The sequence below is a fragment of the Triticum urartu genome, chromosome 2, assembly GCF_003073215.2.
Source record: "Triticum urartu cultivar G1812 chromosome 2, Tu2.1, whole genome shotgun sequence".
Taxonomy (NCBI): Eukaryota; Viridiplantae; Streptophyta; class Magnoliopsida; order Poales; family Poaceae; genus Triticum; species Triticum urartu.
In genome coordinates, this window is record NC_053023.1 from 287,996,252 (window position 1) to 288,021,978 (window position 25,727).

Below are 25,727 nucleotides of genomic sequence, written 5' to 3' on the forward strand. Positions count from 1 at the left end.
TTGCTCTTTCTATTTTGCTTAAAATCTTATTTTTTTGTATATGGCCACTTTGCGAAATGCACAAACCAAGATAGTGATTGTGTATATGCGGGAACAAACTTGAGGCACAATGGATGATATGATACCAATATGATATGGTATGTATGCAATGGGAGGTGTAGCTTGATGATCACTAATGTGCACAAGTAACATTGCCGGCAATACTCAAATGGCTAGTCTCGATAGGCAAGTAACGCAAAATGGGCTAGGGGTTATCAATGCAATGGCAAGGGAATGTACAATGGAGGGAAACCACGATACCAAGATGATATGGAGGTTACCGTCCGTGTCAATGATGAGTGGCGGTGATCTTGATGGAGATACCAAGATGATGGAGACTCGTCCCTAAGTAGCTGAAACACCTTAGGAAATGAAAAAACCGCGAACTCAAAATCTCAAATGTCAAATGTCAAATGGTGGTAGCGGAATGCGATGGTGGTTGCGGAAGCTCAATGGGATTGCGGAAATGCAATGATGGGTTTTGCGAGTAGGCAATGCGGAAGTGGAGGGTAAGGAGGTGTACTATACACGGTGTCGGAGTTGAAAGCACGGTCCCTAAGTAGCCGAAACACCTTAGGCGGCACAACTCACAACACAAACAAAATTGGGTTAAGTTGGGATGGTGGAAGTGTATGGTGGTCAAGCCTATGCGATAGTGGTGGTGGTTGATGAAGAAGCAACTGTCCCTAAGTAGCCTAAACACCTTAGGAGACTCAAATCACTCCTCAAGCAACCACTAATGTGATGGGGAACAAAATTGGTTAGGTTGCGGAAGTCGGTAGTGGTTGTGCGGAGGTTGTGGTGGAAGCCCTAGGCAAAGATGCCAAAGTTCCAAATATTTGATGGAGTCAAATGGTGTTGGTAGTATTTTTTGTTCGAAGGGGGATGTCACGACATTTTCAACGAGCTAAAGAACATAAAAAACGGAATCCGAATGAATTAGTTATGGACAAAACGGTGAAACGGGGAAGCTGAAATGTACAGGGGCCGGATATCCGGGGGTGGGGCCCGGATATCCGGGGCCTGATGTCCAGAACCGTGCGGGTTTTATGCTCCAAGAGCCGGATGTCCGGCTTGGGGCCCGGATGTCGGGCCTGTGGCCCGGATGTCCGGCCCGACGATTCCAGATCTCGATTTGGACTTCGAAACTCTATTTGGGGAGGAAATTGATGATTTTGGGGACAAAATTGATGGGATTTCATGGATGGAAGGTGGGGAAACTGGGGATATGCTAGATCCACTCGAAACCAAGCAAATCCATGGATCAAATCCAACAAAACTTCATCAAACCAACAAATCACAAAAAAAATTGGGGGCTATTTTTGGTGGGGATTTTTGAAATTGGGGAAGAACACAACAAAATTAGGCTAGAAAACTACGAGGGGAGGCTCCGAAATCATGATCAACGTGGCTCATGATACCAAGATGATATCATGAGACAAGCTGGCTCCGATACCAAGATGATGTAGGGTAGAACTCTAGTGGCCCGATCTTTCACGAAAGGAGCGGATCCCGCGATGAACATGAAGAACACGAGGGGGGAAACGAGGGGAAAATCACGAGGGGAACACAAGAGAACACTCAAACCAACAAGAATGATCACACATGCGCTAGATCCATGAACACAAAGGAAGATACAAGATCCAAAGTCAACAACGGACGATACAAGAGGTAACCGGTTCTTCTCCGTGAGGAGGTCTTGAATCCACAAGGGGATCTTCCCATGAGGGTTCTTGAATCCAAGGTGGATCTTCTCCGTAGACGGGCCGCGGTCTCTCTCGTGGAGTAGATCCGATATGGATGAGCAAAGCTCTATCTCTCAAATGAGCTATCACAACGCTAACCCTAAAACGTAGGTGGAGGGGGAGTATATATAGTCTAAGGGGCGAAGGGGTACATGGGCCTCGGCCCAGAAGCACTGCACGTAGGCAGGGAGGGTCGGATGTTCGGGCATCGGGCCGGATGTCCGGGGCTCCACGAGGAGCCGGATGTCCGGGCTGGCAGGTCGGATGTCCGGGCTGGCGGAGCTGGTCACGGTGCCCTCTAGAATGGCTTGTCCGGATTTCCGGGGGCGAGGTCGGATGTCCGGGTGTTGGCGAGGCGCCGGATGCCCGGGGCTGACGCCGGATGTCGGGGCCTATAGCACTTCGGCTGCAGGGCTGCTGCTGTTGTTGACATCTTTAGGGGCCGGATGTCCAGGCCAGGGCCAGATGTCCAGGTCCTGGGAGATGTCTCCGTGTACTTCCGTCGTCGCTTCCATGGTTCTCTCACGGATGGTGTAGTTGTTCCTTGGCGCTTGCACCCCTCCTTGTCGTCCATAGTGTTCCGACAATACCTTTGCACGCACAGAAGAGGGGTGTAAAGTAGTATACCATCCTCAAAGGGGTCAAGTGAGCACGTGTAAAGGAGATGATTCACCTTTATGTATGTGAAGTAGATGTCGCACGTGTCACTTGCCAAACGGACTCTTGACATGGTGATGTCCATAGGATGCTCCGCATCACGAGTGAAACCAAAGAACCTTGAGATGTTGAACAAATTGGAGAAAAGAATACAACAGAGATGAACAAAGTTGACAACTCTCCGTTAGAAAAGACGAACAAGGAAGAACAAAATCGGACAACACTCCGGTTGAAAAGAGATGCAAGACTTGATAGGATGAAAATGACTTGAGCAAAGGACAAAAAACTCCGGATAAAAGGATAAGCACGAAAAGAACACGCTCCTCACAACTCGAGATGATGAGAGGAGAGAGCAACATGACAATGCCTCCGGAAGAAATGAAAGAATGGAATGGAATGAATGGAGGGAAACAAGATCTTGGGAGAGCACGCTTACAACAAATGCTAGAACGGAGTTGTTGGATTAGCAACAATGAAAGGATAAGCTTGATGTGGGCTTATGGAAAACATCCCAAAATTATGAGGTGAAATTCTGCCACTAACGGAAACAATAGATTAGATTGATATGAACAAGGAGACAAGAAACTTATCTCACCGGGAGGATGAATGAAGAACTTGGATCATTTATAAGCACCATAATTAGCAACAATCCTTAGGGAAAGATTTTAGTTGAAATATAACCCAGTCTAACTCCAATGAAGAGATTGATTGGTTGAAAAGATGTCTTGAACGAAGAGAAAATGATGGATTTAGATATGTCACTCTTGAAAACATGTGAATCATGAAACACGTAGGAAATTATCGACAATGACATAACACCACCTCAAAAGATAAGAGGAGAAACAATTGCACTCCGGGTTGCAAGATGAAGAACGCTTGAGCTCCTCTAAAAAGAATCTTGATGAACAGTTCGACAAGGAATTAAATCCTTGACGAACCATCATGTAAAGTGTCCATGAAGACCTCCGGTAATAAAAGAATGATGAAACGAAAGGAAAGAGAAGTTGAAAACACAAGGTGAAGCCTTGCGATGATTTAGATGAATCTCCGTGGTGATATAATTACGAGAGCTTGGAACTCTTGGAAAGGAAAAGATAAAGCATCTCAAACCGAGAATGTGATATGATGAACCACTCCGGAAAGCAGGAATTGGATCACTTCAATGAAACAATAATAAGAATTACGTTATGCGTATCCTTCACCAATTCAAATTGATGACAAGCAACGGATTTGGCATACTACTTATTCTCGTAGAAAGGATTAAGATAGATATAGCGCCAACTTGGGAAGGTCTTCAACGAACCATCGGTAGGATTGAAACAACGAATAAATTGATATGATAACAAGAGGAAAGTAGTCTTGAACGAACCACCGTAAGAATTTAAAATGAATGAAGAAAAGATAAAGAAACACCGGGAAGAGCTATAAAAAGAACAAAGGTACTTGAGAGAATTTAGATACAAATGAACGAAGAGATCATGAACTGATTAGAGGATATTTGAATGATGCACCGATAAGATTTGGAGAACAATAGTTGAAAGCTGAGGATGAATAAACCCGAAATGGTGGCCTTCGGAGAATCAAATTGATAAGAATCTTGAATTGCTCCGGATTGGTGAAAAGAATTCTCACAATCAAAAACAATTATGAGAGGATATCATGAATCTAGAACCAAGAATCTTGGAGAGGATGGAGCAAGATATGGAGAAAAACTCTTCTTCGGTCTTCAAATGTTGAGAATGACGACGAGAAACACCACCATGAGTTGTTGAGATACTACGGGATGACGAATAGAAAGGTTGAGACAACGATGAAAAGAATTTGCTAGATCTTAGAGAAATACATATGACTGATGATAATTCATTCGTACGTCAAACTTTGAAAGATTTAAGAATAGCTCCGGGAAAAAATTAGATAACAATCTCGAAATAGCTTGAATAGGTTAAGAATGGAAAACACGAATCTTCGAGATATCTACAGCACTCCAGAACAATTGAATGGCGAGAAGCGGTTGATTAAGAGGTGCACCAGCATGAGAAAGCATTTGAAACGAGGAAAAGATATGATCGACAAAACTTGAATTGAATCCACCGGATAAGAAAGAGAACGACGAATAATACACTTGAAGCTCCGTTAGTATCTTCTTGAGAATCACCGGATAAGAACACTGAAAGAAAGGAATGAAGAGACTTCCCATCAATAAAATGGATAGTTGATTAAGAAATCTGAATCCTTGAAGAAAAAAGGTGGGAGGGCGGGAAAAACAAAGGCAACTTGAGGACGAATGAAACAAACACCGTTGAGATTACTTAAAGTTGGTCTTGCAGATGTTGAAAAAGATCGGATCCACTTGAAGGGGAGCACACCGGTTGAAAAAGGATTGACATGACAATCTCGATTATCATGAAGGATTAGTATTACAAAAGGAATATGAGAACACCGCTTAGAAAAGGAATGGAATCAACACTTGACATAGAAGCAACTGAAATACCACAACAAAAACAAAACAAAGGATTGGCTTGCGAAGTAAGCCAGAAACAAACATATGATAGATCCCATATCGTATCGTGTGTCTGTTGGAAAGATATCCTATGAGCTACTTGAATTCCCACTTATCAACTCCCGAAGCTTTCCGGTTATGCAATCCGCCCCATCCCCCTCTTCCCCGAGCGCCGTGCCGGCCTCGGCCTTTCCCCCCTTCCTCTCGTGTCCGGTGATACGTCTCCAACATATCTATAATTTTTGATTGTTCCATGCTATTATATTATTTGTTTTGGATGTTAATGGGCTTTATTTTACACTTTTATATTATTTTTGCGACTAACCTATTAACCGGAGGCCCAACCCAAATTGTTGTTTTTTTGCCTATTTTAGTGTTTCGTAGAAAAGGAATATCAAACCGAGTCCAAACGGAAAGAAACCTCCGGGAACGTGATTTTTGGAACAAACATGATCCAGGGATTTGGAGTGGACGTCAAGCAATCAACGAGGCGGCCATGAGGCAGGGGGCGCGCCCTCCCCCCTCGTGGGCCCCTTGTTGCTCCACCGACCTACTTATTCCTCCTATATATATCCATGTACCCCGCAAACATCCAGGAGCACCACGAAACCCTATTTCCACCGCCGCAAATTTCTGTACCCAAGAGATCCCATCTTGGGGCCTTTTCCGGAGCTCCACCAGAGGGGGCATTGCTCACGGAGGGTGAGGGAGTCCTGGATTAGGGGGTGTTCGGATAGCCGGAGTATACCTTCAGCCGGACTCCAGGATTATGAAGATACAAGATTGAAGACTTCGTCCCGTGTCCGGATGGGACTTTCCTTGGCGTGGAAGGCAAGCTTGGCGATGAGGATATTCAAGATCTCCTACCATTGTAACCGACTCTGTGTAACCCTAACCCTATCCGGTGTCTATATAAACCGGAGGGTTCTAGTCCGTAGGACAACTTCATCATACAACAATCATACCATAGGCTAGCTTCTAGGGTTTAGCCTCCTTGATCTCGTGGTAGATCTACTCTTGTACTACCCATATCATCAATATTAATCAAGCAGGAGTAGGGTTTTACCTCCATCGAGAGGGCCCGAACCTGGGTAAAAACATCGTGTCCCTTGTCTCCTGGTACCATCCGCCTAGACACACAGTTCGGGACCCCCTACCCAAGATCCGCCGGTTTTAACACCGACATTGGTGCTTTCATTGAGAGTTCCTCTATGTCGTCGCAATTAGGAAGGATGCCTCTTCCCGTCTTTAAAGACGGCACCGTTGCTAAGGGAGCTATGGCTGTCGGCCAAACTCTCCGGCTCGGCGGTTTCCTTATGACCGCCTGTTCGGCTGTTGCGCCGACGATGACCTCTCGGGTCATCAAAAGCAATCTTCACGTCAGCTCGGAACTCGCCGAGCAGTTAGATCCAATGGAGCTCTCTTCCGTAAACGAGCTTTTGGATCGCATCGCCGCCTTGGGGGTCACTACGGATTACGACCAGGTTGGGCTTAAACCCGATCTAAGAGAAATTAACTCTCCCCAGGCCACCCACCACATCGCCGTGGTAGAGGCGCAGTGCGGCGACCCTTCATCTATTTTAAGGACTAGTTACGTCCAATTCCTGACCCCTCCAAGCCGGATACCTGCGGAGGGGAGGATGTAACTCGAGACCTGAGCTTAAAATCAAGCAACGGGCTAGACTCATTGGACAACATCCAAGAATCCGGACCTCAGGGTTCAGAAGCTCTTCGGCCTCTGAATCTTAGATTGGGCGAGGTTTCAGAATCAACGCCACCCGCCCACCCGAACATAAGCGATCTTTCCCAAATCAGGCAAAATCCCGAGGAAACAGTACATCATTACTGGGCCAGATTCGTCCTGGTTATGTACAGGATAAAGGATTGCCGTGAGGGAGACGTAATATCAATCTTCTGCAGTAATTGCACGGACGAGGGAATCCTTAACGCCATAAGTCGCCGTGATATTACACGCTTCGCTGACTTGGCGTCCATAGTACAAAAGTACTGTGCGATGGAAAGTGCCTGGAAAACCAAAATAAAATTTTGGGATAATCCGGCCTTGAATAGCAATCCCGTCCGAACTAAGAGCATGCAACATCATAAGACACCCGGGTTAAACACCAAAAAACCAAAACCCTCTACAGAGCATGGATCCGTACTGGAAAGATGGCTTGATGGACCCTGTAAAATTCACAGTACAGAGGACGCCACACCAACTCACAGCCTTAGAGCATGTTGGATACTCCGGCAGGTGGCCAAAATTGGCGAGGACCTCTTAATGTCGGAGGCCACATAAAACCACCCCGGAGACACCAGTACCGTTCTCACAGTCTTCGAGACCTTCGCATCAAATAATACGCGAAAAAGAACACTCCGCATCCTTGCCGAAGTCTATCAAGTAGCAACAATAAACCCATGGAGCGACACGGCTATTACCTTCAACGCAAGTGATGAACCTAAATTCCGAACAGCCCGAGCACTAGCTGCATTGGTCCTCAGTCCGATAGTGGACGTCTTTCGCCTCACCAAGGTACTCATGGATGGAGGCAGCAGATTGAACCTCATTTGTGAGGAAACTCTTCAAAAAATGGGACTAGACTGGAGCCGCGTTGAGCGAAGCAGCACAACCTTAGAGGAATAATCCCCAGTCAGGAAGCGCGCTGCACAGGAAAAATCACACTAGATGTGGTGTTCGGCACGCCGGATAATTACAGATCCGAAGAGGTCACATTTCAGGTGGCCCCATTCAGCAGCGGATATCACGCCCTACTAGGGCGGGAAGCATTTACGATTTTCCAAGCAATACCCCATTACGAGTACATGAAGCTTAAGATGCCCGGGCCGAACGGTATTATCACTCTCGCTAGTGATCCGGACATAGCACTCCGCGCCGAAAACAAGACAGCCGCATTAGCCCTGGAGGCACTATCCGAAGCCTTAGCAGCTGAGGTACTAACTGCGCTGCGCTCCACAGTTAACAGGGATGATGTGATACTCGACAAGAGATCCAAGTCCACATCCTTTAAGCTAGCAGACGAAATAGTCAAGTTCCAGGTCCATCCAACGGACCCCAATAAAACAGCATCCATCGGGGCACGATTAAACCCTAATATGGACGCCGCACTGCGAGAATTTCTACGTGAAAATTGGGACATCTTCGCCTGGCACCCTTCAGACATGCCAGGAATCCCACGCAGGCTGGCCGAACACAGCTTAAATATCCTAAAAGGATTCAAACCTGTCAAACAAGCCCTTCGGCGTTTTTCCAAACCCAAGATACAGGCTATGGGAGAGGAGCTAGCCAAGCTATTGGAGGCCGGATTCATTAGAGACATAAAACATCCGGACTGGCTAGCAAACTTGGTGATGGTACCAAAGAAGGACAAATCCTGGCGCCTGTGTGTCAACTTTAAAGACCTTAACAAGGCTTGCCCAAAGGATCCCTTCCCCCTCCCCCATATCGATCAAATTGTCGATGCCACCGCAGGACACGATTCGTTGTGTTTCCTCGACGCATACTCCGGTTACCATCAAATTAAGATGGCAGAATCAGACCAAGCCGCAACAGCATTCATCACACCATACAGCCCATTCTGCTTCAACACAATGCCCTTCGGGCTGAAAAATGCCAGCGCAACATATCAGCGCATGATTCAGACATGTCTGGCAAACCAGATCGGCAAGACAGTGGAGGCGTACGTGGATGATGTGGTCGTCAAAACAAGACATGTCGAATCTCTAGTAGATGACTTGAGGCTAACATTCGACAACCTCCGAAAATACGACATCAAGCTCAACCCGGAAAAATGCGTCTTCGGCGTTCCAGCCGGAAAGCTTTTGGGCTTCATTGTATCCGGTAGAGGAATTGAAGCAAATCCGGCCAAGATCCGAGCTTTGTCGCAACTGGATATCCCAAAGGACCTCAAACAAATACAAAAATTAACCGGATGTGTGGCGGCTCTAAGCCGCTTTATCTCTCGCTTGGGAGAAAAGGCACTGCCCCTTTATCGCCTCCTTCGGCGCACCAAACACTTCGAGTGGACGGATGCTGCCACGGCCGGACTTGATGAAATAAAAGCCATATTGGCAACAAACCCAGTCCTGGCCGCGCCAAACACCGGCGAACCAATGCTATTGTACATTGCAGCAACTCATCAAGTTGTCAGCGCAGTACTCGTCGTTGAGCGGGAAACGGACGGACACAAACTCCCCCTTTAAAGGCCGATCTACTACGTGTCCATTGTCCTCACTCCATGCAAATCACGGTACCCGCATTATCAAAAGATTGCATTCGCGGTATTCATGGCATCCCGGAAGCTATGACATTACTTTCAAGATTGTTCCATAACAGTAGCCTCGGAAGTACCACTCAATGATATTATCAACAACCGCGACGCAACGGGCCGGATCGCAAAATGGGCCATCGAGCTCCTCCCGTTCGATATAACCTATAAGCCACGGCGAGCTATTAAATCGCAAGTTTTGGCCGACTTCGTCGCAGAATGGACGGAGGCCGAGCTCCCTAAAGAATACGACACATATTCAAACTGGATTATGCACTTCGACGGCTCCAAAATGTTGGCCGGACTAGGGGATGGCGTCGTCTTGACGTCCCCCATAGGAGACACGGTTCAATATGTGCTCCAGATCGTGTACACGGACTCCAACAATGCAGCCGAATATGAGGCCCTCCTACATGGTCTCCGGATGGCAGTATCCATGGGCATTCAACGCCTAGAGGTACGCGGGGACTCAAACCTCGTGATATCCCAAATAAACAGAGACTTCGACGCCAAGGATCCAAAAATGGCAGTTTACCGCAACGCCGTCCTAAAAATGTCAGCTCGGTTCGAAGGGTTGGAGTTTCATCATATAGCCCGAGAAAACAATCAGGCAGCGGACGTCCTGGCACGCATTGGAGCAAAACACGATGCAGTCCCCCCCAACATATTTTTAGAAAGACTGTTCAAGCCATCTGTAGCATGGGAGGGGGAACCCGCAGATAACAGCCTGGACCTAGCCGCACCACTCGATGCCGAACAATCTGACATAATTGGAGGCCCTGCCACCGAAATTACACCTTCAGCCCACGTAATAATGGCGGTCATCGCCCCGTGGACAGAACCGTTCCTAGCCTACCTTACTAGGCAGGAACTCCCAGGGGACCAAAACGAGGCACGCTGCATAGTGCGGCGATCTAAAGCCTATAAAGTCCACGAGGGAGAGCTTTATAAGAAAAGCACTACCGGAGTCCTTCAAAGGTGCATCTCCGAAGAGGAAGGGCGGAACTTGCTGGCTAAAATTCATGCTAGACTCGGTGGCCACCACGCTGCAGCTCGGTCCCTTATAAGCAACGCTTTCCGTATGGGCTTTTACTAGCCGACGGCCCGAGCAGACGCTCAGGACTTGGTCCAACGATGCGTCGGTTGCCAGCTTTTTGCAAACCAAAGCCATATGCCACCCACCATCCTCCGAACTATCCCCATCATTTAGCCCTTCGCGGTCTGGGGGCTTGACATGGTTGGACCCCTTAAAGGTAGAACCCACAAGAAAAAATACTTACTGGTCATGGTGGATAAGTTCACCAAATGGATAGAAGCTAAGCCTGTTAAGACGGCCGAATACGGACCTGTGATAGACTTCATATCCGGGGTTGTACACCGTTACGGCGTCCCCCACAGCATCATCACTGATAACGGCACAAACTTCACCTCCGACGAGGTAAAACTTTGGTGCAAAAACATGGGCATCAAGCTCGACTATGCTTCCGTCTATCACCCACAAACTAATGGCCAGGTCGAACGTGCAAACAGTCTTATCATGAGCGGCATTAAACATGGACTAGTGCAGTCCCTCAAGGAATCTAACACGCACTGGGTAGAGGAGCTCGACTCCGTACTCTGGGGACTGCGGACCACGCCGAATCGCACCACCGGATACACACCATTCTTTACGGTGTACGGCGCAGAAGCAGTTCTGCCCTGCGACATAATTCATGACTCACCTCGAGTGCGCATGTACGAAGAAAGAGAAGCCGAGCTCGATCGGCAGGACAACTTGGACGCCTTGGAGGAGGAGTGTGACGTGGCAAAAGCCCGTTCCACATTTTATCAACAGCAGGCTCGAAGATATCAAAGCAGAGAAGTACGGGCCAAAAATTACAATGTTGGCGAACTAGTTCTATGCCTGCCAGATAAGAAAAAGGACAAACTCAAGCCCAAGTGGGAAGGTCCATTCATAATCGACCAAGTCCTGACTGGTGGAGCGTACCGCCTGCGAGATGCGTCGGATAACCGACTCGAGCCGAACCCATGGAACGCCGCCCGTCTCCGAAGATTCTATGCCTAGCGCCGGACTCTGTGTTTGTCTCCTTCCTCTATCCATTTTTTACATTTTCTGTCTTACATTTCTCTCCTTCCCCTCTTTTCTCTTATAGCCCTTAAAGGCTCATTAAGTGTCGCGCTACCCGCGCTCATTAAACCTGGGGGCTTCTTTAACAGAAGCTTATTTATATGGGCTTCACGCCCAACACATGCGTCAAACTTCCGCATGTACCTTTTCTTCACCATTATATGCATCGATATGACTTAATTTTTGGCCAAGCTGGGTTGCCTGGCTCCTGTGCTTACCCCTACATTCCCGATTGTTCGGCTAGGCGGTAAAGGGAGCACCTCTGTGATTGTTACTGCCGGATCAGCCGGATGTGTACCTCAGACTGGGTGAAGCCGAAAGCTAGCGTTCTTAAGGGAATATTCGGTCGGTGAACTAAAAGACAACCTTTTTTACTTATTTATATACATGCCCCAGATGATTTTCCTGCATTTGCAGTCCGGACATGCACTTTAGGGCATGCCTCCCAGAGAAAGGAACCCCTAACGGAACTATTCTCTCTGGAAGATGTTTCTTACTAACCATGTAATATAACATAACTAGTTGGGCACTTGTCTGATAAAGCACTAATGACCCCTACGCCTGGTCTCCATGCATACCCCGGTTCGTATATAACCGGTAGGGTATTCGGACACACTCCGGACCGTCAGGTCCTGAGGTAGAAGCGAAAAGGTCGGCAATGACAAACGATCTACAATCCGGCTAGAAGGCATTACACATGTCAATTAACAATTACATAGTCACTCTGACTGATTGCATTCCTCTTCTATACCATCTAACAGGCTGTCTAATTTATAGTCCTGTTGGGAATACTTTGTGGCCAATTCTACCTGGCCGTATACTAAGCTTACAGGGATCTCCTTCCCATCAGGCCCCACAGGTCTGACTTCGGCCATGTGGTTTGGGTCAGACCTCATAAACCGGGTCTTCACCATGGCCCAGGCCTACCTAGCACCTTGCCGGCAGGCCGATATCTTCCACAACTGGAAGCGCCGCCGAGCTCCCTTAAGCTTCTCCGCAAGCTCTCCAAGGCCCTCGGGCATGGAGTGGGACGGCCATAAGGCTTGGGCAACACCTCGCATTGCCTGTTGAACTCGCTCGTGCAGTTGCAATAGCTCGGGAAGAAGGTCACCCATAGAACTGGGCATCTCCTCTGCAGGACGACCTGTTAGCATACCTACAGACATTACTATGTTAGTCGACTTCCTCGCCGAACTCTTTTTTCAAAAGATTCGCTTAAGCACTTACTAAATATGCCACGTCAAAGCCGCTGATTCTCCTTAGTGGAGTCCGACAGCTAGCCACGAACATCTCTAAGTTCAACGTCCAGCTTGGTGTTGGCATCCTGAAGATCATTCTTCTCTCGCCTCACCTTTGTCAGCGTACTCTCACCGGCCTTTAGCCGGCGTAAGAGTTGTTGTCTCTCCGGATCGAGTCCGGCGCCATCTACAATATGATTTGTCAGATTTGCACCCACGCCGCAAAATACTAATCTTTCGAAGTATATCTTACCAGAGGGGGTCTCTTTGGGCTCCCCTGCCGCGGCTAGTGCAGCCTCCAGTTGGGCTTTGCACTCTTCCAGCTCCTGGGACAGTACGGTATTCTTCTCTGTAAGAACCTGCATAACAAATGATCCTTAAATCAGTTACACTAACTATTTCAAGTCTCGGGGGCTACTGGTATATATATATATTTGACCAAAATTTTCTTACCCGTATGTCTTTTACATACTGCTCCGTGGCTCTAGCTAAACCATTTTGAGCGGCACGGAGGTACGCATCTCCCGAATTGAAGGCATCTAATGCCTCTTGGGAGAAACAAGCGCCGCGAAGAACTGTTCGGCGACGCCTGTGGTTCATGGCACTCTCCACCTCAGAATTCGTGGCAGAAAGCCTGTCCGCATCCTCTGTCGGAGGAGCATCCGATGCGCGCCTTGTGCTCACCTCTGCTTCCGGGCCAGACGTTGGAGCCTGGCTGGTGGAGGCGCGATTGGCAACCTCTCCGGATATAGTCCGGCGAGGTTTCTTCGTCCTAAAGATAGCACGAATGTTAATATGCCCTGAAGGAATAACACCAGGGAAAAAGAGGGTGCGCTATACCTTTGCACCGGCATCTCAGTCCGGACCACATTCCTTTTTACCCCACGGGGCCCTGCGGCCCCTCGTTGGCTAGCCGCCGCAGGTTCGGCCTCCCGCCTCAGAAATCTCCCCTGCAAAACGCGGTTGTCGTCACAAAAACTGAAATTCATGAGAATGGAATCCTTCTCAAGGGGATGAGGCTCCGGTCTCTGTCACCTAGGAGGCCGGGATTAACCCTGGGTAATCAGCCGTAATGGCCACCAAGGTATTGTCCTTGCTTAGCTGATGGAACACCCCGTCAATAAGCTCCACCGATATGTCCGGATCCTCTTCGGAGTCCGGATCGAGGGACCGTTCTGGATCCTCGGGCTGTGGAGGACGGCTGTTTATATCCTTTACCTCCTGATGTAGTTCCTGCGTTGAAGTCGTTAGACTATATATTTAATCATGGGAATATAAAACGAACGGGCAAGCACAATTGTCCACTTACCCAACTTGGAGGGTTGTACATAGTAAATCCGCCTTGCGGGTTGACGCGGCGGAATTCCTCCTCTTCTCCCTTGTACAAAGAGGATAAGATCTTTACTAGAGCGGAAGTTGAGGCTGGCCCCTTACGACCATAACGGGTGGCGTCATCCTCCCCGTTAAAATCCCACATGGGGTGGCCTCTATATTGAAGCGGCTGCACCCCCGCATGATGCATGCGGCCATGACTCCAATCATGGTTAGTCCGGAATGAGCCAATAGTCTTATCTGGCCCATCAGGTAAAGGACGTCTCTGTCGCTTTCTCTCTGAGAGCTCGGCGGACGCCAGCTCAAGCGTTTCTTTAATGGAGCATTGCTGAACTCAGGGAGACCGACCCGGATAGGGTCCGGTAGCGGGACATCATCTATATAAAACCATTCCGAAGGCCAGTCCTCGGACGCCTTCTTTGGGGTCCCGGATAGGTATCCGGTCCCGGTGATGCGCCATACTTCGGCTCCGCCCACTTGATATATAGACCCCTCTTGAGAACGGGGCACCAGGCAGAATATCCTCTTCCACAGCGCGAAATGAGCCTCAACACCCAAAAATGGCTCGCAAAGGGCGACGAAGCCCGCGATATGAAATATAGAGGCGGGCATGAGATTGTGCAGCTGGAGGCCGTAGAACTCCAAAAGCCCACGGAGAAACGGATGAACTGGAAATCCCAGTCCCCTTATTAGATAAGGGACGAAGCACACCCACTCTCCCTTAGAGGGATTGGGGGTGCTCTCCGCTTGTTTTCCGCCATTATAGGTGGCGAGTCCGGCTCAGACCGGGACCATATAAGCCTGAGGGAGAAATCCCTTGGCCTGAAGCGACACTAACTTGCTGTGCGGGAAGGAGCAACTCTCCTAGTCTCCGGGTTTAGTACTGGAAGGGCAAGGGGAGGAGCTGCGATGGCTGGCCATGTTGGAATGGACCTTTGCTGGAGGCGCTCTGATGATTACTCGCGGAGAGGAGAAGGTGTGGTTTGGATCTGAATCCCCATCCCGTTAAATAGGCGGCTCGTTTATGCGGCTAGGGGTGTGGATGTAAAAACGCCCCGGCTTTTCGCATTCGTTTGACACGTGGAAGACGGCCATTATTGGGCGTGGAAGCCAAGGAGCGCTACATTACAAAAATCGGACATTATTCCTACAGGAACACATAATTTGGAGAAGAACCCGCCTTGCAATGCCGAAGACAATCTGCGCGCCGGACTCGTCGTCATTGAAGCCTGGTTCGGGGGCTACTGAGGGAGTCCTGGATTAGGGGGTGTTCGGATAGCCGGACTATACCTTCAGCCGGACTCTAGGATTATGAAGATACAAGAATGAAGACTTCGTCCCGTGTCCGGATGGGACTTTCCTTGGCATGGAAGGCAAGCTTGGCAATGCGGATATTCAAGATCCCCTACCATTGTAACCGACTCTGTGTAACCCTAACCCTATCCGGTGTCTATATAAACCGGAGGGTTCTAGTCCGTAGGACAACTTCATCATACAACAATCATACCATAGGCTAGCTTCTAGGGTTTAGCCTCCTTGATCTCGTGGTAGATCTACTCTTGTACTACCCATATCATCAATATTAATCAAGCAGGAGTAGGGTTTTACCTCCATCGAGAGGGCCCGAACCTGGGTAAAAACATCGTGTCCCTTGTCTCCTGTTACCATCCGCCTAGACGCATAGTTCGGGACCCCCTACCCGAGATCCGCCGGTTTTGACACCGACAGAGGGCCTCTACATCAGCACCATGGCCCCTCCAATGATGTGTGAGTAGTTTACCTCAGACCTACGGGTCCATACCTAGTAGCTAGATGGCTTCTTCTCTCTCTTTAGATATCAATACAAAGTTCTCCTCGATTCTCTTGGAGATCTATTCGATGTAACTCTTCTTTTTGTGGTGTGTTTGTCGAGATCCGATGAATTGTGGGTTTATGATCAAGTTTATCTTTGAACAATATTTGAATCTTCTCTGAATTCTTTTATGTATGATTGGTTTATCTTTGCAAGTCTATTCGAATTATCAGTTTGGTTTGGCCTACTAGATTGATCTTTCTTGCAATGGGAGAAGTGCTTAGCTTTGGGTTCAATCTTGCGGTGCTCGATCCCAGTGACACAAAGGGAAACAACACTTATTGTATTGTTGCCATCGAGGATAAAAAGATGGGGTTTATATCATATTGCATGAGTTTATCCCTCTACATCATGTCATCTTGCTTAAGGCATTACTCTGTTCTTATGAACTTAATACTCTAGATGCATGCTGGATAGAGGTCGATGTGTGGAGTAATAGTAGTAGATGCAGAATCGTTTCGGTCTACTTGTCTCAGACGTGATGCCTATATACATGATCATGCCTAGATATTCTCATAATTATTCGCTTTTCTATCATTTGCTCGACAGTAATTTGTTCACCCACCGTAATACTTATGCTATCTTGAGAGAAGCCACTAGTGAAACATATGGCCCCTGGGTCTATCTTCCATCATATTAATCTACCGTTATTTCCATTGCCGTTTATTTTGCAATCTTTACTTTCAATCTATATCATAAAAATACTTATCTTATTATTATCATCTCTATCAGATCTCACTCTTGCAAGTGCCTGTGAAGGGATTGATAACCCCTTTATCGTGTTGGTTGCGAGGTTCTTATTTGTTTGTGTAGGTACGAGGTGACTCGCGCGTGGTCTCCTACTGGATTGATACCTTGGTTCTCAAAAACTGAGGGAAATACTTACACTGCTTTACTGCATCACCCTTTCCTCTTCAAGGGAAAACTAACGCAGTGCCCAAGAGGTAGCAAGAAGGATTTCTGGCGCCGTTGCCGGGGAGGCTTACACAAAGTCAAGTCAAGATTTGATCTCCGGACAACTAGCCATTTCTGGCACCGTTACTGGGAAGATCTACGCCAGTTCAAGACATACCAAGTACCCATCACAACTCTTATCCTTCGCATTACATTATTTGCCATTTGCCTCTCGTTTTCCTCTCCCCCACTTCACTCCTGCCGTTTTATTTGCACTCTCTTTCCGTTCGCCTCTTTTCCGCTTGCTTCGTCGTTATGGCTAGTCCTTTATCTACTCCTTTGTCTCCCGAGTTTGAGGTTCTTCACTTCAAACAAAGACAAGTAGAAAACTTAAAAGATGCTTGGTTTAGGATGATGTAATCTTATCGTAATTGCACCCTAGAGGTGAATTTTAGAATTTTGTTTTGCAATTTTTATGTTGGACTAAATATGTCTCATAGACAACTCTTGGACTGCATTGCCAAAGGAAATTTTATCGAAATTGATCCCAGTATTGCGCATGAAATTATAGAGGGAATAGTGGGAACACTACCTCAACAAAAGGGGCCTCATCATACCCAGGAAGAAACTCAAGTTTTTGAGAAAATTTGAGAAGTAACGAAAATATAACAAAAATCTCTTGAACCTCTTAAGAGTGTTAGCGGGAATCCTCACCGCATGAATATGTTGATCACTCTCTGTAATAAGCGGTTTGACTCTTTAGATCTAAAAATTTCTGAATATGAAGGGAAAGGTAAAGAACCTCCCGGATTCGAGCATGACTCCGCTAAAAAAGTAAAAATCAAAGATGACAATAGCTAGATCTATCCTCGCTTTTATGCCTAGCTAGGGGCGTTAAACGATAGCGCTTGTTGGGAGGCAACCCAATTTTTCTTGATTCCTTGCTTTTTGTTCCTGTTTAGTAATAAATAATTTATCTAGCCTCTGTTTTGGTTGTGTTTTTTGTGTATAATTAGTGTTTGTTCCAAGTAGAACTGTTGGGAAGACTTGGGGAAAGTCTTTTCGATCTTGCTGTAAAAAACAGAAACTTTGGCGCTCACGAGAATTTATTCCATTTTTATTGGAGAGTGATATTTAGTTAATTATTTTTGAAGATGATTAATAGATAAATTCCTCACGTCCAGAAATTTATTTTAGAAATTTTGGGGTTCCAGAAGTATTCGAAACCTACAGATCACTAAAGATTGTTCTGTTTTTGACAGATTCTGTTTTTCGTGTGTTGTTTGCTTATTTTGATGAATCTATGGCTAGTAATGGAGTTTATAAACCTTAGATAAGTTGGAATACAGTAGGTTTAACACCAATATAAATCAAGAATGAGTTCATTACAGTACCTTGAAGTGGTGGTTTGTTTTCTTTTACTAACGGAGCTCATGAAGATTTTCTTTTAAGTTTTGTGTTGTGAAGTTTTCAAGTTTTGGGTAAAGATTTGATGGATTATGGAACAAGGAGTGGCAAGAGCCTAAGCTTGGGATGACCAAAGCACCCCAAGTTAAAATACAAGGACACTAAAAAGCCTAAGCTTGGGGATGCCCCGAAAGGCATCCCCTCTTTCGTCTTCGTCTATCGGTAACTTTACCGTGAGCTATATTTTTATTCGCCACATGATATGTGTTTTGCTTGGAGCATCTTGTATGATTTGAGTCTTTGCTTTTTTAGTTTACCACAATCATCCTTGATGTACACACCTGTTGAGAGAGACACACATGAATTGGAATCTATTAGAATACTCTATGTGCTTCACTTATATCTTTTGAGCTATATAGTTTATTGCTCTAGTGCTTCACTTATATCTTTTAGAGCACGGTGATGGTTTTATTTTATAGAAATAATTGATATCTCATGCTTCACTTATATTATTTTGAGAGTCCTTTAGAACAACATGGCAATTTGCTTTTAGGCATAATGAAAAACTTTCATATAAGTGCATTGAATACTAAGAGAAGTTTGATACTTGATGATTGTTTTGAGATATGGAGATAGTGATATCAAAGTTGTGCTAGTTGAGTAGTTGTGAATTTGAGAAATAATTGTGCTGAAGTTTGCAAGTCCCGTAGCATGCACGTATGGTAAACTTTGTGTAACAAATTTGAAACATGAGGTGCTATTTGATTGTCTTCCTTATGAGTGGCGGTCGGGGACGAGCGATGGTCTTTTCCTACCAATCTATCCCCCTAGGAGCATGCACATAATACTTGGTTTTTCATGACTTGTAGATTTTTGCAATAAGTATGTGAGTTCTTTATGACTAATGTTGAGTCCATGGATTATACGCACTCTCACCCTTCCATCATTGCTAGCCTCTTCGGTACCGTGCATTGCCCTTTCTCACCTTGAGAGTTGGTGCAAACTTCGCCGGTGCATCCAAACCCCATGATACGATACGCTCTATCACACATAAACCTCCTTATACCTTCCTCAAAACAGCCACCATACCTACCTATTATGGCATTTCCATAGCCATTTCGAGATATATTGCCATGCAACTTTCCACTGTTTCATTTATGACACGCTTCATCATTGTCATATTGCCTTGCATGGTCATGTAGTTGACATCGTATTTGTGGCAAAGCCACCATGCATAATTTATCATACATGTCACTTCACTCTTGATTCATTGCCCTTCCCGGTACACCACCGGAGGCATTCATATAGAGTCAGATTTTGTTCTAGTATCAAGTTGTAATCATTGAGTTGTAAATAAATAGAAGTGTGACGATCATCATTAATAGAGCATTGTCCCAAATAAAAAAAGAGAAAGGCCAAATAAAAAAAGGCCCAAAAAGAGATAAAAAGGAACAATGCTACCATCCTTTTTTTCCACACTTGTGCTTCAAAGTAGCACCATAGTCTTTATGATAGAGAGTCTATTGTTTTGTCACTTTCATATACTTGTGGGAATTTTTCATTACAGAACTTGGCTTGTATATTCCAACAATGGGCTTCCTGAAATGCCCTAGGTCTTCGTGAGCAAGCAAGTTGGATGCACACCCACTTAGTTTCTTTTGTTGAGCTTTCATACATTTATAGCTCTAGTGCATCCGTTGCATGGCAATCCCTACTCCTTGCATTGACATCAATTGATGGGCATTTGCCCAGCCCATTGATTAGCCGCGTTGATGTGAGACTTTCTCCTTTTTTGTCTTCTCCACATAACCCCCTTCATTATATTCTATTCCACCCATAGTGCTATATCCATGGCTCGTGCTCATGTATTGCGTGAAAGATGAAAAAAGTTTGAGATTACTAAAGTATGAAACAATTGCTTGGCTTGTCATTGCGGTTGTGCATGATGAGAGCATTCTTGTGTGACGAAAATGGAGCATGACCAAACTATATGATTTTGTAGGGATGAACTTTCTTGGCCATGTTATTTTGAGAAGACATGATTGCTTAGTTAGTATGCTTGAAGTATTATTATTTTTATGTCAACATTAAACTTTTATCTTGAATCTTTCGTATCTAAAAATTCATGCCACGACAAAGAAAAAATTACAGTGAGAAATATGTTAGGAAGCATTCCACATCAAAAATTTTGTTTTTATCATTTACCTACTCGAGGACGAGCAGGAATTAAGCTTGGGGATGCTTGATACGTCTCCAACGTATCTATAATTTTTTATTGTTCCACGCTATTATATTATCTCTTTTACATGTTAATGGGATTTATTTTACACTTTTATATTATTTTTGGGACTAACCTATTAACTGGAGGCCCAACCCAAATTGCTGTTTTTTTTGCCTATTTCAGTGTTTCGTAGAAAAGGAATATCAAATGGAGTCCAAATGGAATGAAACCTTCGGGAACGTGATTTTTGGTACAAACGTGATCCAGGGGACTTGGAGTGGACGTCAAGCAATCAACAAGGTGGCCACGAGGTAGGGGGTGCGCCTACCCCCTGGGCGCGCCCTCCCCCCTCGTGGGCCTCTCGTTGCTCCACCGACCTACTTCTTCCTCCTATATATATCCATGTACCCGCAAACATCAATGAGCACCACGAAACCCTATTTCCACCACCGCAACCATCTGTACCCAAGAGATCCCATTTCGGCGCCTTTTCCGGAGCTCCGCCGGAGGGGGCATTGATCACAGAGGGCCTCTACATCAACTCCATGGCCCCTCCGATGATGTGTGAGTAGTTTACCTCAGACCTACGGGTCCATAGCTAGTAGCTAGATGGCTTCTTCTCTCTCTTTGGATCTCACTACAAAGTTCTCCTCGATTCCCTTGGAGATCTATTCGATGTAACTCTTCTTTTTGCGGTGTGTTTGTCGAGATCCGATGAATTGTGGGTTTATGATCAAGTTTATCTATGAACAGTATTTGAATCTTCTCTGAATTCTTTTATGTATGATTGGTTTAGCTTTGCAAGTCTCTTCGAATTATCAGTTTGGTTTGGCCTACTAGATTGATCTTTCTTGCAATGGGAGAAGTGCTTAGCTTTGGGTTCAATCTTGCGGTGCTCGATCCCAGTGACAGAAAGGGAAACAACACGTATTGTATTGTTGCCATCGAGGATAAAAAGAGTGGTTTATATCATATTGCATGAGTTTATCCCTCTACATCATGTCATCTTTCTTAAGGCGTTACTCTGATCTTATGAACTTAATACTCTATATGCATGCTGGATAGCGGTCGATGTGTGGAGTAATAGTAGTAGATGCATAATCGTTTCGGTCTACTTGTCTCGGATGTGATGCCTATATACATGATCATGCCTAGATATTTTCATAATTATTCGCTTTTCTATCAATTGCTCGACAATAATTTGTTCACCCACCGTAATACTTATGCTATCTTGAGAGAAGCCACTAGTGAAACCTATGGCCCCCGGGTCTATCTTCCATCATATTAATCTACCATTATTTCCATTCCTGTTTATTTTGCAATCTTTACTTTCAATCTATATCATAAAAATACCAATACTTATCTTATTATTATCATCTCTATCAGATCTCACTCTTGCAAGTGGCCGTGAATGGATTGATAACCCCTTTACCGCGTTGGTTGCGATGTTCTTATTTGTTTGTGTAGGTACGAGGTGACTCGTGTGTGGTCTCCTACTGGATTGATACCTTGGTTCTCAAAAACTGAGGGAAATACTTACACTACTTTACTGCATCACCCTTTCCTCTTCAAGGGAAAACCAACACAGTGCTCAAGAGGTAGCAGACGGCTCCGCCACCATGGGCTCTTGGGAAGGAGGGACGCACTGTCGAGCAGAGACCCTCACCGCCACCGTCGAAGGATCGGTGCCCCCTCTCACCATGACAGATGGAAGAGTGGAGCCGAGGTGGAAGGAGAGGGATGAGGAAAGATTGTGGGAGGCCATCCCCTCCCCCCTCCTTATAAAGGGGTGGGGTCGGGATTCAGCCGCCCCACTCAGCTGATCGAGCCATCAGGGCCGCAGGAAATGGAGGCCGACCCACTGCCCCAATCAGCAGCAGCCCGTTTCCCCGCCTAGCCATTGAAGGCCCGCACCCACCGCCTACCACCTTCAAAGCACGGAGGACATGTGGCGGGCAAGCAAAAACCGAAGGGACAGATGAGGCGGCTATTCTCCACCCTGTAGTCGTGGGGCGCGGGCGCCTCGAAGACCACGACCCGAGCCCCTTCAGTAAATGAGCCGTGCCTCTCAGTTTTCCTCTTTTTACGGGGGAGGCGGGAGCCGCCTCTTTACCATGATGTGACGCATGCGTGCATAAACCGCCCCACGCACGACCTCCACATCACGCATGACCCTCCACGTCGCGTGTTCAACGCGGGTCGTGGGGAAGCGCAGCGGACGGAAAATTACCGCGGTAAAAATCTGACCCACCTGCCTGCGCACCGTTCTAGGCCTAGCCCAACAACGCATCGTGCTTATGTGTGGCCCAGGCCGGGGGGCTCCTGTCAGTGTACAAAAGTAGGGGCTCTCCATTTGCACCCCTTAACTTGTGCACGGGCAGTCAGAGCCGCGCCCACGGCCACACTAAGCAGGGCAGGGGAGGGATGCCGGAGCAACGCCAAGACCGGAGACGCAAAGAGAGCAAGAGGGCGAGGTGTCCAACGTATCTATTATTTTTGATTGTTCCATGCTATTATATATTCTATTTTGGATGTTTAATGGTCTTATTTATATAGTTTTATATTATTTTTGGGACTAACCTATTAACAGGAGGCCCAAGCCAAATTGCTGTTTTTTTGCCTATTTCAGTGTTTCGCAGAAAAATATATCAAACGGAGTCCAAACGGAATGAAACCTTCGGGAGCGTGATTTTTGGAACAAACATGATCCAGAGGACTTGGAGTGGACATCAAGAAATCAACAAGGAGGCCACAAGGCAGGGGGCGCACCTACCCCCCTAGGCGCGCCCTCCACCCTCGTGGGCCGCTCGTGGCTCCACCGACCTACTTCTTCCTCCTATATATACCTATGGACCCCCAAACCATCGAGGAGCACCACGAAAACGTAATTCCACCGCCACAACCTCCTGTACCCGTGAGATCCCATCTTGGGGCCTTTTCCAGTGCTCCGCCGGAGGGGGCATTGATCACGGAGGGCTTCTACATCAACACCATAGCCTCTCCGATGATGTGTGAGTAGTTTACCTCAGACCTTCGGGTCCATAGTTATTAGCTAGATGGCTTCTTCTCTCTCTTTGGATCTCAATACAAAGTTCTCCTCGATTCTCTTGGAGATCTATTCGATGTAATCTTCTTTTGTGGTGTGTTTGTCGAGATCCGATGAATTGTGGGTTTATGATCAAGATTATCTATGAACAATATTTGAATCTTCTCTGAATTCTTTTATGTATGATTGGTTATCTTTGCAAGTCTCTTTGAATTACCAGTTTGGTTTGGCCAACTAGATTGAGATTTCTTGCAATGGGATAACTGCTTAGCTTTGGGTTCAATCTTGCGGTGCTCGATCCTAGTGACAGTACGGGAAACGACACGTATTGTATTGTTGCCATTGAGGATAAAAAGATGGGGTTTATATCATATTGCATGAGTTTATCCCTCTACATCATGTCATCTTGGTAAAAGCATTACTCCGTTCTTATGAACTTAATACTCTAGATGCATGCTGGATAGCGGTTGATGTGTGGAGTAATAGTAGTAGATGCAGGCAGGAGTCGGTCTACTTGTCACGGATGTGATGCCTATATACATGATCATACCTAGATATTCTCATAACTATGCTCAATTCTATCAATTTCTCGACAGTAATTTGTTTACCTACCGTAATACTTATGCTATCTTGAGAGAAGCCACTAGTGAAACCTATGGCCCCCGAGTGTATTTTCCATCATATTAATCTCCTGTCAACAAGCTATTTCTTGCATCGTTTATTTTGCTTTCTTTACTTTTAGTCTTTATCATAAAAATATCAAAAATATTATCTTATCTTCTCTATCAGATCTCACTTTTGCAAGTGGTCGTGAAGGGATTGACAACCCCTTTATCGCGTTGGTTGCAAGGTTCTTATTTGTTTGTGTAGGTGCAAGGGGCTTGAGTGTGGCCTCCTACTGGATTGATACCTTGGTTCTCAAAAACTGAGGGAAATACTTACGCTACTTTGCTGCATCACCCTTCCCTCTTCAAGGGAAAACCAACGCAGTGCTCAAGAGGTTGCAAGGTGGACTCCCCCGGGAAGACTCTTGCTGGGGTGGCTTCCGCAGCCTCCGCAAGATCCTTGCCGAAGCAACTTGCCTGATGCCAGCAGAGCACGCCACCCTTGAGACTAAGGGGTTCCTACGCCATATTGGAACCAAGGCTTGGGAGGCGCCTCCGTGGTAGCATGCAGATCTTTGTAGAGATCATAGACACGCAAGATCAGATGGAAACCAGAAGATGACGATCCTTGGCGAGATCCTTGCCATGGAAATCCACGAGACCCCCGGCAAGGTCCTTGCCTGGGACGACCATGGTGCCGGAGCGAGACCCTTGCCGGGCGCTCGACAAGACCCTTGCCGAGGACGCATGCGGGGCCACAGCCAGGCCCACGTCTACCAAAGACTCCACCGCCGCTCCCATACACCTGCCAGCTCGACCAACTGAATAGGCATCTGCGTGGCAGCGCGCGGCCTTTACACCAACTCAGCAAGCACCTGTGTGGTGGCATGCAGATCTTCGTGAAGGCTCCACCACCATGCTAGCCCAGCGACCGGCCAACGTGGCGCTCCAACGCCTCGTCAGCTTGGACGCGCGTCGGAGCCAAGCGAGGCGACGACACCTGGGACAAGCTTCCTTGCCGTTGCCAATAAAGAGAGAGGGGCACGTCAGCGGCGCATTAAAGGCGTTTGTCCAACGGTGCCAGGGGATAGACTCAGCCCCTGTACACCTTTCCACCTCCTGTGTGCCACTTTGGCAACCCCTTTTCATCTATAAAAGGAGGCCCGAGGCGTACTGGAGGGGGATTGGGATCTTTTGGACTAGGGAGCCACTGCAGCTAGTTCAAGAACACAAGAACACATCAATACACATACAAGCAGGACTAGGGTTTTACGCGTCTCTGCGGCCCGAACCTGGGTAAACGATTTGTGTACTGACGGCCAGACCCGCTCTTCGCACAACCCCGCGCCCGCCAACCGTAGAAGGGATCCCAGTGACCTCATAGGTGTCGTTTCCCACCGACACATGTGCCTCATGCTATTGTTGACTCTTGTGTTGGGAGAGCCATGATGTTCCATTGCTATTTCCATATGACCTCTTGCCAATACAATGATGATACATTTCTCATATCTTATTTTCATGCTTGTGATATGTCATGTGCATCATATATGCTCACTATTTGCACACATGACATGCTTGCCAGGATTCCTCCTAGTATGTTGCATCTTCGCACTACTAGCTTGCTTGACTTGATCACTATGATTGCTTGCTTTATTGCATCACCCATGTTCCATTCTCACTCGCATTCTTGGGCTGATGACATATAAGTTCATGCCTCTCACTTGATTTATCTTGATCATTGTCTCTTGTCTCCATTAGTTGCACCTCTCATATGCCA